The sequence below is a fragment of the Eurypyga helias genome, unplaced genomic scaffold (assembly GCF_000690775.1).
Source record: "Eurypyga helias isolate BGI_N326 unplaced genomic scaffold, ASM69077v1 scaffold19038, whole genome shotgun sequence".
Taxonomy (NCBI): Eukaryota; Metazoa; Chordata; class Aves; order Eurypygiformes; family Eurypygidae; genus Eurypyga; species Eurypyga helias.
Genome location: NW_010265169.1, coordinates 1 through 16,063, shown reverse-complemented (window position 1 = coordinate 16,063; position 16,063 = coordinate 1).

The window sequence follows — 16,063 nt, the reverse complement described above, 5'->3', positions numbered from 1 at the left end:
TTACAAAAGATGAAGATCATGACTGTTAGAGAGATGCAGAAACGGAAGAAGGCAATTTTAAAATAAAGCAATTGCATATATTAACATATTAGTTAGCAATATAATCAACATTATAATGCTATAAACTACAAATCAATGATGATTCAATAACTCCATTTAGAAGGGGATGCAACACTACTGCAAAGAATATTCTGTAAGTATCTGTGGTTCACCCAGAGAAAGCCAACAGTATTTCAAGTACACACTAGATTGCTACTGAAAGCAAAACAAATGCACAGTGTATATAAAGCTCTTGCATTAATGAATTTTATTTTAATTTCTTTGTCAAAATACAGTTCACACATAGCTGATTTGTATGCATCGTGTGTTTGTGAACGCTTGTCTAATTTTCAGCTGTCACATTTAATGGCTTCTGGACATCTGCTAAATGGATATCACAAATAGAGCCCAGTTTTCAGACACTTAATAAAACAAATGCTTCAAAGGCACAAATTTAGGAAATGAAAGAACAAAAGCATTCTGTTTCTTAAAGGAAACTTCATAACTCATTCAGTTATTCACAAAAGCAATCACAGTTTTAATATTTTCTTTTTCCATACTGGTCTTGGAACAGAAACTTCTATTTCACAATACTTCCAGCTCTGTAAAATGCTAATGCAGGTAAGGAATTTGGAAAAAGTAGATACTATTAGCTGGGTGAACACTGCAGCAAGATATTACTAGACCATTATAAATGCTAAAGGTATCTGAAAAACCTGAAGCTTATTCTAAAATTAAATACTCTCACTGTTGACTATAGGATTAATTTTCTTAACATTCTGCATAGCTTTCAAATTACACCTTCACATATCAGATGGTTTTAAGTTGAACAACTTCCACACGATTGCCTCAACTACTCCTAATGCTGACATGTGTTTAATGAAGTCTCTAGGTTGTGCATAATTGATACGGAATTGCCTCGTGCTTAAGCTAATGTACATCTGCATTACTGGAGTCCGCTGGCTTATGCCACTCACAGGAGGAGTGGCAAAACACAAAATTTCCAGTCTACAGCTTGATCTCAGGACTTATTTCCTACAGGCAACTATTAAACAAGACCACATATATACTGAGTGTTTCTTAGATACCACAGGTGAGAAGTGCAATGCAAGTAGTTTTCTTAAAATAACAGTATATTTTAACATATCTTTTGGCCATCAGAAAGTCAAACTCCATTATTTACAGATTCAGCAAAGGCGGACACCAGATCTCAGTGTTCAGCCAGAAAGGTACTGAGGCTGGGGAAACCTGCATAAACGCAACATGGGCACGTTGTGATTTTTGTCTTGACTTGCCTGCTGCTTTCAAGTTCAAGCAGTGAAGGGGAAGTCACTTTAGCTTGCCTGAAGAAAAGAGATTTAAGATGCATTTGAATTTTTTAAACTTTAGGACTGTTATGATTTTCTTTTTTTTAACACTCATTTTTTACAGAAAATTCAAAGCGGATATCTTGATTTTCAAGACCGTGTTAAATATTTAACAATAAAGAGATGGCTTTCTCCAATAAAGATGACAATTCCAGAAAACATGAGAGGTTTCATAAAGAAAAATAAATATGGCTTGAATGCAAAAAACTTCTGAGTATGAAACAGCAAAGTGAAACTTAGGAGACTATAATACAGGCTGTTTGTACCAACGAATTACCTCCGTGGTCCAGCAAACATCATTGCCAGACTGATGTCTCTTGGGAAGACTTAGAGCCCTCTCTGTTAAACTCCGTTTTCAGTACATTTTACAGGAAACAACAATGCAGAGTCCTAAATCAACAATGCATGAAATCCATTAATACTAATGCAACCTTTCCAGTGATTTAATGTTGCTGTTTGCAGATTCACATAGTGGCTCTAACCTCATACTGCAGCCAGATCACATGATGACTTTTTATACTTATCTAAAAACCCAGGCATCATCATCTTCATATACATCTGTCATCTGATCTGCATATTAAGACACTAACAGCAATCTGAGGAATCTACTAAGAAGCAGTGGACATGCAGGGAAATAAAGTACCCCTTTCTCAACTCCACCAGCCTTTTCTTGGCCAATATCCACCTTGTTACACTTTACGTAAGAAGATCACCTAACTGAACACAACCTCAACAAACTGAACTTAATTCTGCATTCCAAAAATCACTTGGAGCCCCGGTCAGTAACATGGATCCATCAACCATGCAAACAGCACAGGCTCATGCAGCAGCACCCAGACTCCATACTGAATTCGAAAGCAAATCTGCATCACCCCTCTCCCAGGTATAGAAAAGTAAAATAAATAAATCGGTAAAATTAAAATGAATGTTGGCTTTACTATTAAATACAAAACAGCCTGTATTTGGGACAGTAAGGAGCATAACAAGAGGCTTTAAGCAAAGGAAGAAGTAAGTCTTCCCTTTGACAAGGAAGATCAACAAATTACATTGATTGGAAAAGAGTATTTACATAAAATTGTTTTTGTAAGTTACTTGTAAGATATCTAAAATTTAATTTCTTATTTCAAGTTCTTATTTTCAAGCCTGGTAAATAAAGGATTAAGTATTGACTTTTTATCAGTTGTCAATAAAAATTCTCTTAGTAAAACCTAAAACCCTGCTAAAGTCAATGCTTTTTGTTGTTTATAGAAGAGCTTTCTAAGGACCTGCTATTACTTCTTGAAAGAGCCACTCACAAACATCTTGCTAATCTGATTTTAATCTCCAGAACTGATGTCTTTCCCCAAATCCCAGTTCTGTTTGGAACAGGCAAGTAATCCTGTTACCTCGCATACAGCTTTCTTACAACCATCATCTCCAGATGTAAGTATAAAAGAAATATAAAGGACCTCAAGAATTGTGAAGAGCTTTGAGTCTTCACCCAGATTAGTAGTGACTGAAGGTAGGAACATAATTGGAGTAAACAGCGCAATTTTAAGACTGAACATGCTTAAGTACACATGGTCACTTCAGCATCCACAGAGAACCTTTTGCAGATGACGCACTCTCAGATCACAGAATCACTAAGGTTGGGAAAGACCTATTAGATCATCTAGTCCAACCATCAACCCAATGCGCTACCATACCCACTACACCCTGTCCTCAAGCACCATGTCTACGTGTTCCTTGAACACCAGACCACCTTCTTGCAACACATATATCTCCAGTCTTTGGACTGCTTCTACTCTCTAGTCCCATACTTCTCTACACAGATGTAACAGTACACGCTATCCATTCCTTATTTCCACTTCTGCCTCAAAAATACTTGCATCCTATACTCCAGCCAACTCCAATTTCAGGGCCAACCTCCCCTGCAACCAGCAGAGGCTTTCCTGTGCTTTCTCAAAGCACAGACAGGTCCTTGAATCCTTGCAAACTCCAGACTTTGCACTTCACACTTAGGTAAGAAACTGTGCCTTCCCTATAACTCTTTTAAAATGTCAAGGTAGCCTGGACTACCCTGGAAAAAGAAATCTGTCTACCTGCCAGTTATGACTGTGGATTATGGAAGAAAAACTCCAGTTTTAAAAATCGGAAACAAAGCAAGAGTTTATCCAGATCTTGAATCCAAGCAGAAATATGTATTTAAGATTTACTAAAGGTAATATGAGACAACAAGAGCAACAAAGAAGAGACTGAATTAATAGAGGATCATCTGGTTGTGGTTTTTTTTTCCCTCCATCTGTAAAAGGTACAGTGAGGAAGAGGCAGGAGACCAGAATCCAAGCACATTGAGGATGAATTTCTAGGGGAGACACCAGGGCTATCTCCAGAGCTGCTGATAAATGCCAGTCAATTTCTCAATAATTCAGAGTTGTTCTTCAGCAGACACCCAGGCACAGCCCACTATTTTGTCCTCTTGCAAAAATGGGTGAACTTTTATCTCTAATGCTATTACAGTAGAATTTGAGGGACAGGAAAGGTGAGAACTTCTTCATCAACACTCAAACAGCAATTGGTTTTAGGTTGTTGTTTGGGTTTTATGTTTAAATTACTTTTAGTGAACTTCTTGAAAGTTATATCTTTCCCAGTCTAATATTAAGACATTTTATGAACTGTAATGCCCAAGCCAGACATTGTGTTACCCACTGAATTTTACACCTACTGAAAGTACGCTTCAAGCTTAGGAACAGACTAGAAGCTATTAAAAGAAAAAATAAATATGCAAATAAGAATAGCAAATACACGTTTCATTCCTCATCTTAATTAAACTGACATGCTCCTTCTTCTAGTCATTTCAGTTGGTGAATGATGGGCCTTGACAGGAGCTGCAGCACTCGGACAGAGCGCAGGTAAACAGCCTGACCTACAAGCACCACTAGCACTTGGGAGCTTCTTGTTTGCTTTGGAGAGGGAATGGAGAAGAGAGTTACCACTGGCAGCCAGTCAAAGATTTCTCCAGGGAAGAGGAACATGCTTATTTCCCAAGCAGAGCTCTTCAGTAGCAGCTGCTGGCAAATGCAGCCCCTTGAGTTTGCACGTTATGTGCTGTTCCTTGTCCTCTTGAACAAGGTGATTTCACAGAGGCTAAGGACATGTTCTGTGGTATCACTGATGCTAGGACTCCCCAGGGATTGTATTTGGACAGTTAGACATACAGGCAGGAACTTGAAGCTGGCATGTTCTCTAGCACTGCTTCTGTCAGACTTACCTGATCAATACTGTAGCATTTCAGCCAAAAATAGATGTTGCCATAAAGCAGTGTGGCCTTTTGGGAACTTCACCTCAAATGTTTCACATGTCATGATAAAAGGTTAATAATAAAACTGAGAATACACAATAGCATGCAAACAGCTCATTTTCAACATCATGTTTTATGCACTACTGCTTGAATTCCCTGCATCAAATTATGTTCAAATACTAGGTAGCCAGAAATAGCCACCAGTCACGGGTTGCAGTCATCAGTGCCAAAATGTTAGCAGCTGAACCTGAAACTGAAGAAACCTGTATTACAGCAAGTGAGCAGTGCTTAGTGACTTTTGTATGAGGCAACTAGAACTTTAAGCTTTTCTGCTTCCTTATTTCAAGTAACTTCAAAGGGTATGATATAACATCAAAAGTAACTAACGATACAAAGGTTATTTAATGGCAATGAAAGAGCTACGAAAAAATGAAGACCGTAACTAGCAGAATATTGAGATACTGGCATTTGTCTAGAAACAGGTAGTGTAAAATCACATCCAAACACATGCAAAGGGAAAACCAATTCCTGTTGTCAAACACTGCTCCAACTGAACCATCTCCCAGCGCTGCTTGGCCAGCTGACATGGACAGAACCACCAAAGCTCCAACAGTGATTTCACACACTGCTCCCCATGGAGCACAGGCCAGGCCAACACATCCACATCTCATTTTCCTCAGAAGCTCAAAGCATGCATTTATACAAACTAACTATCAAATAGTAAGCTCAAAGCATGCATTTATACAAACTATCAAATAGTAACATTTTCTAAAGTGGTTGAAGAAGTTATTCCTGGACAGGGGTCAACAGCACCAACTTCAAATGCCGAACCTGAATCACAACTTTTAAGTACTCCCTATATAAAAATCAATATTGAAGTGCTACACACATTTCTAAAGAGAATTCTTATACTGTGAAATATCCAAAATGAGACAATCAATATAATTTCTGCTGCTTCTAAAATATTTTTGTTAGATACTGAATCAAATTCAATTAAGAACTAAATTCTTTACAGAAAACAGAACAATGAGAAGCTAAGTCGAAATACACAGCACAATCTAAAAATCAGACCTCCAGTAGCCTGAAGGCAAGCAAAGAAAGAAATATAAGTGAATTCATCCTACCGGGTCCGTGAAAAGATGTGAAAATTTGTGCTTGTGTATCTACCATTCCTTCAGCCACCTCCCTCTCCTCTAAGGAAGCAGGTAAGTCTGCTGGTTTGTGGCAGGGGAGATGAAACCTGACACTTCATCATCATCTGTGAATAATAAACACTTGGTGCTATCCAGATTTCCTGGCTACTGGAATATAGTTTTTAAAGAGGTACATATTCTGAACACAAAGCAATCTCTAGAGAGAGCCACCAACACAAGCATTTAAAACATCCTGAAAACTGTACTGAGTAGCTTAAGATTTACTAAACTATATGTGAGGCTTAGAGTTGATTTTAGTGACAGTCACATCAGCAACAAATAAGACAGCAGCACATACAGCCTCCCAGCTCTTCTCATGGTCAAGTCAGTTCCTGTTAAGAGGACCAGTAAGTCAGCACAGCTGCTCTAGTGCACCCCTTATGGGAAGTCCTCATCTGTGGCCAATAACACTTATTTAACAACATACATATCCTCACTAAGTTATATACCACTTCTAATTTAGTTTATTACAGTGACACTTTGCTACCATATGTTATTCTGTACTGTAAGTGTTCCAGGATTTTGTATTTTGCGATAAGGGTATACACGAGACAGAGATCAACACAGGAAGTTGCACAATGAAATGATGTATTTGAAATAGAATATACTGCCAAGTTTCTCTGTTCTTAAAACTTCTTAGTAAAGAAGTGATTGAACATCAGCAGACACCCTTTACGATAAATGTCTTCCTTCCTTTTTAAAATAGGATTTAGACTGATATGCCAGTAGGATGTAAATGCAGAGGCAGATAGGCTGCTGTACACAATATTTAACAGCCTGTAAATGCCATTTCTAATGCTGAAGATTCTCACCCTACCATTCCTCTCACTATCTTTTTAATGGACTCCTGAACTGTGACTTTAACCAATCACAAAAAAAAAAAATATGTAACATTTTTCTAGAACAAGCATTATCAGAATGAATAGTGCTACATCTACAAAAAAACCACTCTGCAAACACTCTGCTGTGCTGTGTGCTACATTTCATAGGAGAGTATCTCTACAGTGTAATGTCACATGAAGCTCCGCTACAGATGGTTCCACGATGAATCCTATTATCACAATATATGAAGTAACACTTTGCCAACTGCCTCTTGCAGGTCAGTTTTGCCACAGAAAACATAAACCAGAATGGTTCCATCAAAAGAAAACTTGTGTAATTCTACAGTTTGGCAAAGAAGCTGCTATGAGAGGAGATTAAAAGACTATTCTTAGCAAAACTCTCTTTTTCAGAAATAATAGGATAAGGCAAAGATACTCCAATTCCTCAATCCTTTTTCAAATAAAAGATTATACAAAAGGACAGTAGATGGGGAGAAAATTAAGGTAAACATTTTTAAAAAGGCTTAAAATATTCAGGTTTATGGCAGGGCATTATTTGTCACTTCAAATTTGGTTTTAACAATGTTCTCAGAATCTGAAAGCAGTGGAAATTCAGAGAGGCAAGACTTCAAAAAGCTGACACATTTTAAGTACCTGATTCAATTGTGTCAGAATTGCAATCTCAATGCATGCTGCTGGACGCAGAAAACTGGCTCAAAATCTCATTTAAACCATAATCCTGCCAAATGACTGGGACTACTGCATTCAGGGGAATGCTATTCAATACTGTTTTATACACCTCCTTTTTGTGCAGAATCACAGGTCATGGCCCATTCAACTTTTTCAGCTTAACTGTAACCTAACTTGAAATTCATGAGAAGAGAATAAATTATTAAACTTGGCACTGTAGTGTTTCAGCTAACTACCTAAGGGGCAGTTACTTCTAACCATACCACAAAAGTTAGCCTGCATATGCTAGTCCTCTGCCCATCCAATAACCACTGCAAAGCAGTAACATAGAATAAATAGGCAAACCATCAGCAAAGTAAACCAGCAAATGTGACCCAGAGTGCTTCAATGAGATCTGCACAGGGTTAGAAGCGAAATCCCATTCCAGCATTACCCTGGGCTAGGAGGAAATGCTTATTCTTTAACTTCTTCTTGCAGGGAAAGATGAAGCATATGGAGACTAAATGTTTCAGCAGAAGAAACATATAAAAAAATTCTCTGATTCTTTGAAATAACACAAGCAAACAAAAGATAGCAAGCGACCTAAAATGCTCATTAAATATCTGATGAAAAGGACAATAGCTACAGAACAGGAAGCAGGGAGTTGCTCCACAGCTGGGGAAAAAAGTTCTCAGAATGTTTTAAAACAACATTTAAGAATCACATCAACTGTTCCACAAAAAACAAACCTTAAAACACTTTAAATTTAAAAGCCAGTTACAAAAACTTAGAATCCAATTATAAATGTGCTACTTTCACTAATTCATGCATTTATCTGTTAAGTCCAAGAAGACTATTGTGCTATGAAATCCTGTCTGAAGTATTTGGCATAAAATACCTTAGTAATAATAGCTTCAATGGAACAAAAGAACTCCAAAACATATTACAACCTCAGCACTGGCAATTCCTTCCCAGATACCTCCCCTAACACAGTACAGTACTGTGCACAATAATTTACTGGGAGTGGGATGGGAAGGCAGTACACTTCCAGATAAAGGTTTTACTTTCTAGGTAGTTCGTAGGAAACTGCACCAATCCACAGGATTCATTATTTATGGCAATAGTCTGTTCTGTTGTTCCATTTTCCCTTAGACCTCAGTAGTGCGTGATACCCTGTCCTAGCAAACAAAATTCCCAAGACAGAAGTTCCCAAACTCCAACTTGAGAGCACTGCTGTCCACCACATGCTAGAGGTAGTAGCTATGCATGCTAGTAACTGTGATGAGAAAATCTCTGAGGAAAAGTAGGAAGAATTTCAAATAAAAATAAATGGAAGAGCATAAAGTAGCTCTAATCACACCAAGATTTTCCAATCTCCTCACAACACCAGGCTAATATTAATGAAGCCCTTTTATCTCCAACATGAGCATATTAGAAACTGACCTGCCTTTTTTTCCCCATCGTGACAGACAAGTGGCACAAGAATCTCGTCATGCTTCGATTTAAAAAAAACAGCAAAAGAGACTCTAGCTATTGTTCAACAAGGAGGAGTTTGCATTGCAGCAACCATGCAAATCAAAGTCACTCGCAGTTGGAAGGCTTCAGTGCTCATTAAGTGAACCCCTGCCAGGCACAAGGACCTTGCTGTTACTATGTATCTCTTCAGTATTTGCTTTTGCCAGTAGATGAAACAACTGAACCTAGCCCACACCTTTCTACTAAAGATGTTTAGGATATCATGTTACTACCCTTCCTAATCTGAAAGTGATCAGGATGGTTCTCACGATCCAAAACTTTCACACAATGAAAACCAAGAATTTATTTAGATATGTGCTGATCATGGCATCCACTTTTATTGTTTCCATAGTAAAACTTAAAGTTAGGATTACATGCTTGAAACTACGTTTGTACTGTTATACCCAAGATCCTGCAAGCAAGCATCGTAAGTACTGTTAACCTCGCTCTGACACAAACACAGGCATTAAAACTTCTAAAGAATACATCTAGGGCTTACAGCGATGTGCTACCCCCAACACCAGATTTTCCAGGCAACTCTAAAGGTCAAAAACCAGCAGCTGTGCTCTTTTTTAACTACCTACAGGTTCAAGCCCTGGGACAGCTGTTTTGTTCAGTGGCAAACACTCTTGTGTTGTAGCTTCGTATTCTGCTCACCTCCCTTTCCTCAAGATTTCACATTAACTTTATTAAATGGACAAATACATAAGAATTAACAGTAACAGATGAGCTGCAGGATGTTGTCTTCTCGAGGTGGCACAAGCATCAAGGACAATGACAGAAGGATTCATGGACAAGCCATCGCTCTTCAGCTTTCTCTCAGTTGCTATTAGTCCTGCAACTCCTCTGCAGTCATGAGCTGCTATTGTAATCAAATGGAAATCAGAGCTGGTTAGCTCCATGAAACCACTTCTTGGAGTAACCTTACTCCTGCTAAACATCAGGAACCATCACGCCTCCCCTGGAGAAGACCAAAGCTTTGCAGCAGCTGCCAACGTGCTCCTCTGCTACAGAAAGCGGGACGTAGACAACCTGCAGCTGGCTACCAGGCTGCTTACTGCAGAATGTTCCTTTGGAGATGGTGCTTTGTGTTCATCACAGTGATCACAGGCATGACAGGTATCATAGCCTTTTTTTATCCTTTATGCTAGCCTGCAAGCACTTTTGGCCTGGTCAGCTAGAATGTTCAATGCAGGGCAGAAAAATGCCAGTACTGCCACCAGCCAACTTGAATGATGCTTATCACATCTCATTGCTTTTCCCTCCACAACTTCTAACACAGTTCTGAGCAGCCTTGTTTATCTACATCACTGTGCCTTTGTTTTGCCAACTTCCTCAAGCTACCCTGAAGATAAAATTTTAAAAATCTACAAAGAGTAGAATTGTAATATGACTTGAAATCAAACTTGGAAGAATCACACACAGGTAGAACTTAAAACCTGTATTTATATCAGGCTACTCAGGGTCTTGTCCAGTCAAAAATCTCCATGGATAGAGAGTCTATGGCCTCTCCAGGCTCCTGATGTAGCACTCACCCGCTCCCATGCATCAAGAGATTCCCTTTGCATCATATTGAAATTTCCATTCCTAGTGGTCACAAGCCACGACTCTTGTCTTTTCGCTGTGCACTTCTGAGTGGGATCTGGCTCCATGATCTCTCTAACCTTTTGCTTAAAGATGGTTAAGTACAGCAATTGCATTCTGTTCCTGAGACTGCAAACTCAGTCCCTCCAGCTCTCACACATCTGAGCAATCAGTGCTGGACTCCTCCAGTTTGTGTCTCTCACAGAGGGTGCATATATGCATGAGCTGCACAGCTGCACCGCAGATGAGGAGTTGCTTTCCTGTACCTGCTGGCCAGGCTCTTTCTAATGCAGCCCAGTAAGTAACTAGCCTTGAGGGCTACAGAAGCAAACTCTTGACTCCTGGCCAACATCACATTTATCAGGAGGCCCAGGAACTCTCCTGCAAGAGTTACTGCCCAGTCAGCAGCTCCCAGCAACTGACAGCAGAAGGAGCATTATAATTTTAAGCACATGTGTGCATACAGACACACAGTCACAGAGCTGGGCATTTTCATAACTTTGAGATCAGTGAGGAATAAGATACTTGATGTTCAGTCTTCCTATTTCACGACAAAAGACCAGGCTAGACCCATTTCAGGTTTTGCTTAGCAGTCTAAGATACAAAGTGAATAAATGGACACAGACTCAATGATGTGAACATGCATTTTAGCCACAGTTTGTAGTTAAAAGAGTAAATATTAGGTTAAGACATTTTCTTTCCTGTATGCTTTAAAGATCTGTAGTAAAGAAGAAAATTGTTGTAATGTCAATATAATTAAGTAATGGGAGGTTTTCAGAGCTGGTTTTGGAGCTTGTGTTGTTTTTTTTAATATTCAAAATCAATAATTACAGTGGATAGACTTTCCAGCAGCACTACTGAAATAATGTTTGCCCCTTTTTGTTTATTTCAAGTGTACACACACAGGATTTGCTTTGTTTGCAACACAAATGACCATTAAGTATATTTTTCTGTCAGTCTCCATGAGAATTATTAATAAGTACCATGTCTGTTCACATATCAAGCAGCATTTATCCAATAATAGAAGTGACAATACAGACAGCAACTATCTGATTTATTCTATAGTAACAAGCTTACAGGCAATCAACTTGGACAGAAAAAAGAACCAAGTTTTTAATCATTTAGAAGTAGTATCTAAAGCTAAGAAGAAATGTGTTACTATTAATTATAAGCTTGGTACATCAAGATCATGATCTCTTCACACATAAATCAAAGAAAAATGCAGGCCTTAGAAAACCTTAAAAAAATATTTTACAAAATAAACAACAGTCGAGGTAACAGTACTATATAAACAGCTGGTTGGGCTGTTCTCCACGCTGATCTCATTCAACATCAGTAATGGATCTCTTTCTCATAGTCTGATACAGTCAGTTGCAGTCTCTTTGGAGGAGTTCTCACCCAAAGGCTTTGTAAAATCTACAGCAGAAGCAACCCGCTACTCACTGTTGGCTATATGATAAGCTGAATTGTTCTTTATGCTACACAGAATGGAAGAGTTTTCCAGCTTACAGAAAGAGGCTCACTACCATGTGCTTGCTGTGTTCATTGAGCTTGGACACCAAAGTTCACCTCAAGGAAATCTTAAGTTACAGTTTAAAATTATCTAGCAATTCTGGTTGGTTTTGATTTTGTTTTCTGTGACTTAATTCTTTGGTTTGAAGTAGTAATTCCCTTTAATTAAAGGGTGTATCATGCATAGCTACATTTACTGCTATTTACATTCACTTCCCATAAATTTCAAGTCATTGTACTGGCAACATACTCCACCCATCACCAAGTCAAACTGCTCAGCATCATCTTCAAATTCTTCTAAGACAACACATTTCTTAAAAATATCAATCCCTGTTCAATAAGACAACTACAGCTTTGCCACTGGAAAAACTTGCACAGATGAACAGTACTAGTATAATTACACTATGTATTTGGTAAATACAAACAACTTGGGAACTTAGTGACCTACATATTGACTTCCATATTTTGAGTAAGAGCTGGTGCAGCAAAAGAGCAGGGCACTCCAAACTTTTTTTTTTTCCTGAAGACTTCACATATTACTGAGATATAATAAGCTGGGAAAAGCTATAGTAAGGGAATTTTTGAACACCAAATTAAGAGATACCCCTACCAAGCAGAATAATCAATGAGATAAACCCTGCATATTTTTGAAGTGTCACGAAAGATAAATAAGCATTTGCACTTCTACATGTAAAATACAGTTCTAACTTACAATAAGAAGAAAATATTAACTAATTTAAAATTGAAAACTGGATTGCATGAGCACTAAGAAGAGCACCGCCTCACCAAGAAAGCATTTCTTCACAAACACAGCATTTAAAAGAAGTGGAAAACACAAAGGGTCATCAGCACTGCAAGGATGCATCTTCTGCCTCAGGCCAAAAACTTCCAATTGTTTTATTTAAGGACCCCTACTGATACTACACATATGCTTTGAAATTATTAATATAGCTAGATGTGAAAGACAATGTCCATACACAGTAAGTTATGGACTCATACCTTCAACATCAACATTCATTATCAAATGGGTACTCATCCCCAATTAATTTTGCGCTTTACAGTGCATTCAAGAAACCAAAATAAATATCGGGTTCAGAATGCTTTTCAGTAACAGCAGCAGATCAAGTCTACAAATAGCTCTTTAGACAAACACTTCTCAACACGAGAGGTTTGCCCCTTCCATCAACCACTACTTGATCTGTGAATCCCTTTGTGCATATGCATGACTGATAGCAATCCCCACCTAAGCAGCCTCCTCATCTTCCAACAGCATGGCTGTCCCTTCAGACACATAAGGGAATTAATCAGCTGAAAAACAGTTGAAGAGGAAGATTTTGTTCAGCTGGATCAGTTAGGTCCTTGATCTATTTTTCCACACAGCAACTGGTAAGAAGGAGCAGCAGGAAACAGAAAGCGCTTAAGGAAGGTAGACACTGAACATGAAAACACAGTATGATTTTATAGCAATATAAACACTTGTAGTTGCCCTGAAAACTCAAGGACTTTATCAACCAAGTATCTTTCACTGACACTAAAGTCACTCTTAAAAACAGTGTATGCAAATAGAAATTACTATTGCTGTATTTTCATACAAATATACCTTGTAATGGAGCAGTGAATACCTCTTTAATATAGCTCGTGTTCTCATAAGGGTAGCCAGGAAAGGCCTTTATAAAATTTAGAGGTGAATTTCCATCTCCATTTAAACAAGCAGATTCTTGAAAAATTTGAAAACTAGATGTTCAGATTCTTAAAACAAAATAAAACTTGTCTTTAAGAATCTGTGTCCAAACCATGGTGAATTCTCAGCAGGCAAGCAACATAAATAGTCTCCAGATTTTTAAAGAGATCTTTCTGTAACATAGAGAAGCCTGTTTCTGCAGGTTTTGAATTAAGGACTAAGGTTGGTTTTCTTTTTTTTAAGAAAATATTTACAGCAATAAAATACATTTAACACAAGATCAAAACCAGAGTATTCTTAATTCCAAAGTGATACAGCAATGACCATTATATATATTAAAAATACATAGTAAAACTGTATAGACACAGAGCACTTTGCCCAAGAAAGGTGGGTGGGAAATGAAGTTTAAGAAACAGGACACCATACTTTTCAGCAGACTATCAAGGAGGACAATCGTATTTGTCCACAATATGAGGAGCTGAGCATGTACTTTCCATGCATCTTTTAAACAATAAGCATTCAAATAATTCAGGTAGTTGAGGAAGGATGAAAGAAACTAAAACCACATGGAGTGAACAAATAGCCAAGTATCATTATAATCTCAAATACTATCCCATTACCTTATTATTTAAACAAATAAACAAAACATGAAATAAACAAATTGATTCATTTCAGGTAAGTAGCAGACAGAAAACAAACTCAGCTGTTAAAATATCCAAACACTTGTTTATTTCCTAGTGTTTGCACAACAGTTCACCGATATAACAAGTTTACTATACCTGCACTCTTATCAGGTACACACTAGCAAAGACCTTGGCCCCTAAAGAGCAGGATTGAATGTTAAATCACAAAAAACACGTACAAAAGGCAACTCCACTTCTGCCTAGAACAAGAAGTCCAAACTATAGGACTCAAAACCATATCAGATCATCTTACTAAAGTTTCCGACCTAGAAGTCTTCATGAACTATAGGGTAGCCCACAAGATTACTCTGAATGGTTATATGAGCCAGTGGTCCAAAAAGCTTGGGAACTTCTGCACTGAAAGACACCATCAAAATTTCTTTTTCAGAGTTATGACGAAACAACCTCATGCATCCTCTGCAACTGTGGATTAGTCTCATTCATCAGATGTTTCTCTCTCCCTTCCCCTATCACACTTTTCCCAGCTGGCCCCGAAAACTGCCAGCATCTGACAGGGAGCCTGGAATTTGTCTGGTAGCTGCATCAGATGTTCTGCAGAACTCCATACCTGCACCCTACTATCAAATTAGTCTATGTCATACGTCTTTGAGTTAAGGGGGGAAAAAAGACAAGATGGCTGCACCCACAGACTGAGATCAAAGCAGGGGACTGTTCGAAAACCAACATATTTTTCTTAATTACTATTAGAAGAATCAGAAGTTTTGAATTCAGAGTTTCCCTTCATTATATACAAGCAATGCCCAAGTGAACTCACTTTGTCAGTACCCTTAACTGGGTTCGGCCCAGTTTCTCTTCACATCATAGTTCAAACCATTCCCAAGTTATCTAATACACTGACAGACCTGCAAACACCGAGATGCATGTCATAGACTATTCCACCCGAGGAATACGCTTGTTGGTATCTCTAAAAGTGAGACCAGGTGTTACGCGACCTGTGAGACCATCACTAGGTAAGTCTCCCCACCTGTAAGCAAAACCCAGCTGCAAGGAGTAAGGCTGGCTCAATTCCACACACACGTGCCCTAGGGCAAGTAATACTTTCCTTCCCCGAACAAATATAACACCCTTTGTGTCTGTACTATCACATAGGCCAAAGCCCATAGGCTTTTTTGATTCTCTGAAAGGCAGAGAATCGAAACAGCAAGCCTGTTCTGTACAACACAGAATGCAGAAACATGCTGTACACTCAAACCCATTATTGTCGTGGGGGAAGGGCAGAAATAAATAATCAAGTGGGATTTGTATCTGTAGGTTATTAGCGGTGCCCAGGTGAAACTTCACTGAAGGAACCACACCAGACAGTGGCATAAAGAAACGGGCTTTGGCACTAAAAGAGGATGATGTTAACAACCCAGAGAAACCAAAGAGCAAAAGAAATTCTGCAAAGAGACAGATGACTCCTTGTGCAAGAAATAGAAGGATTAAAAGGGAAAAGATTCAAAGGCGCAGCTGGACTTCCCCAAGCCCCTGGAGCAATTGCATTGTCCCAGAAGAGCCTTCTTTGCTTCAGGAGGCATTGTTAAGAGCAAGGTCATGGAAGTTAACCACAGAGGTGGCTTATCCCCTCGCAGGGCTGCATCCCCACCTCCTCGACCACCGACCCTTCCTTCCCCGAAGGCCGAGCGGGCGCCGGGACTGAAGGAGACGCCTGCCTGGGTGCCCCCGCTCCCAGGAGGAGGAGGAGCCCCGCGCCGAGCC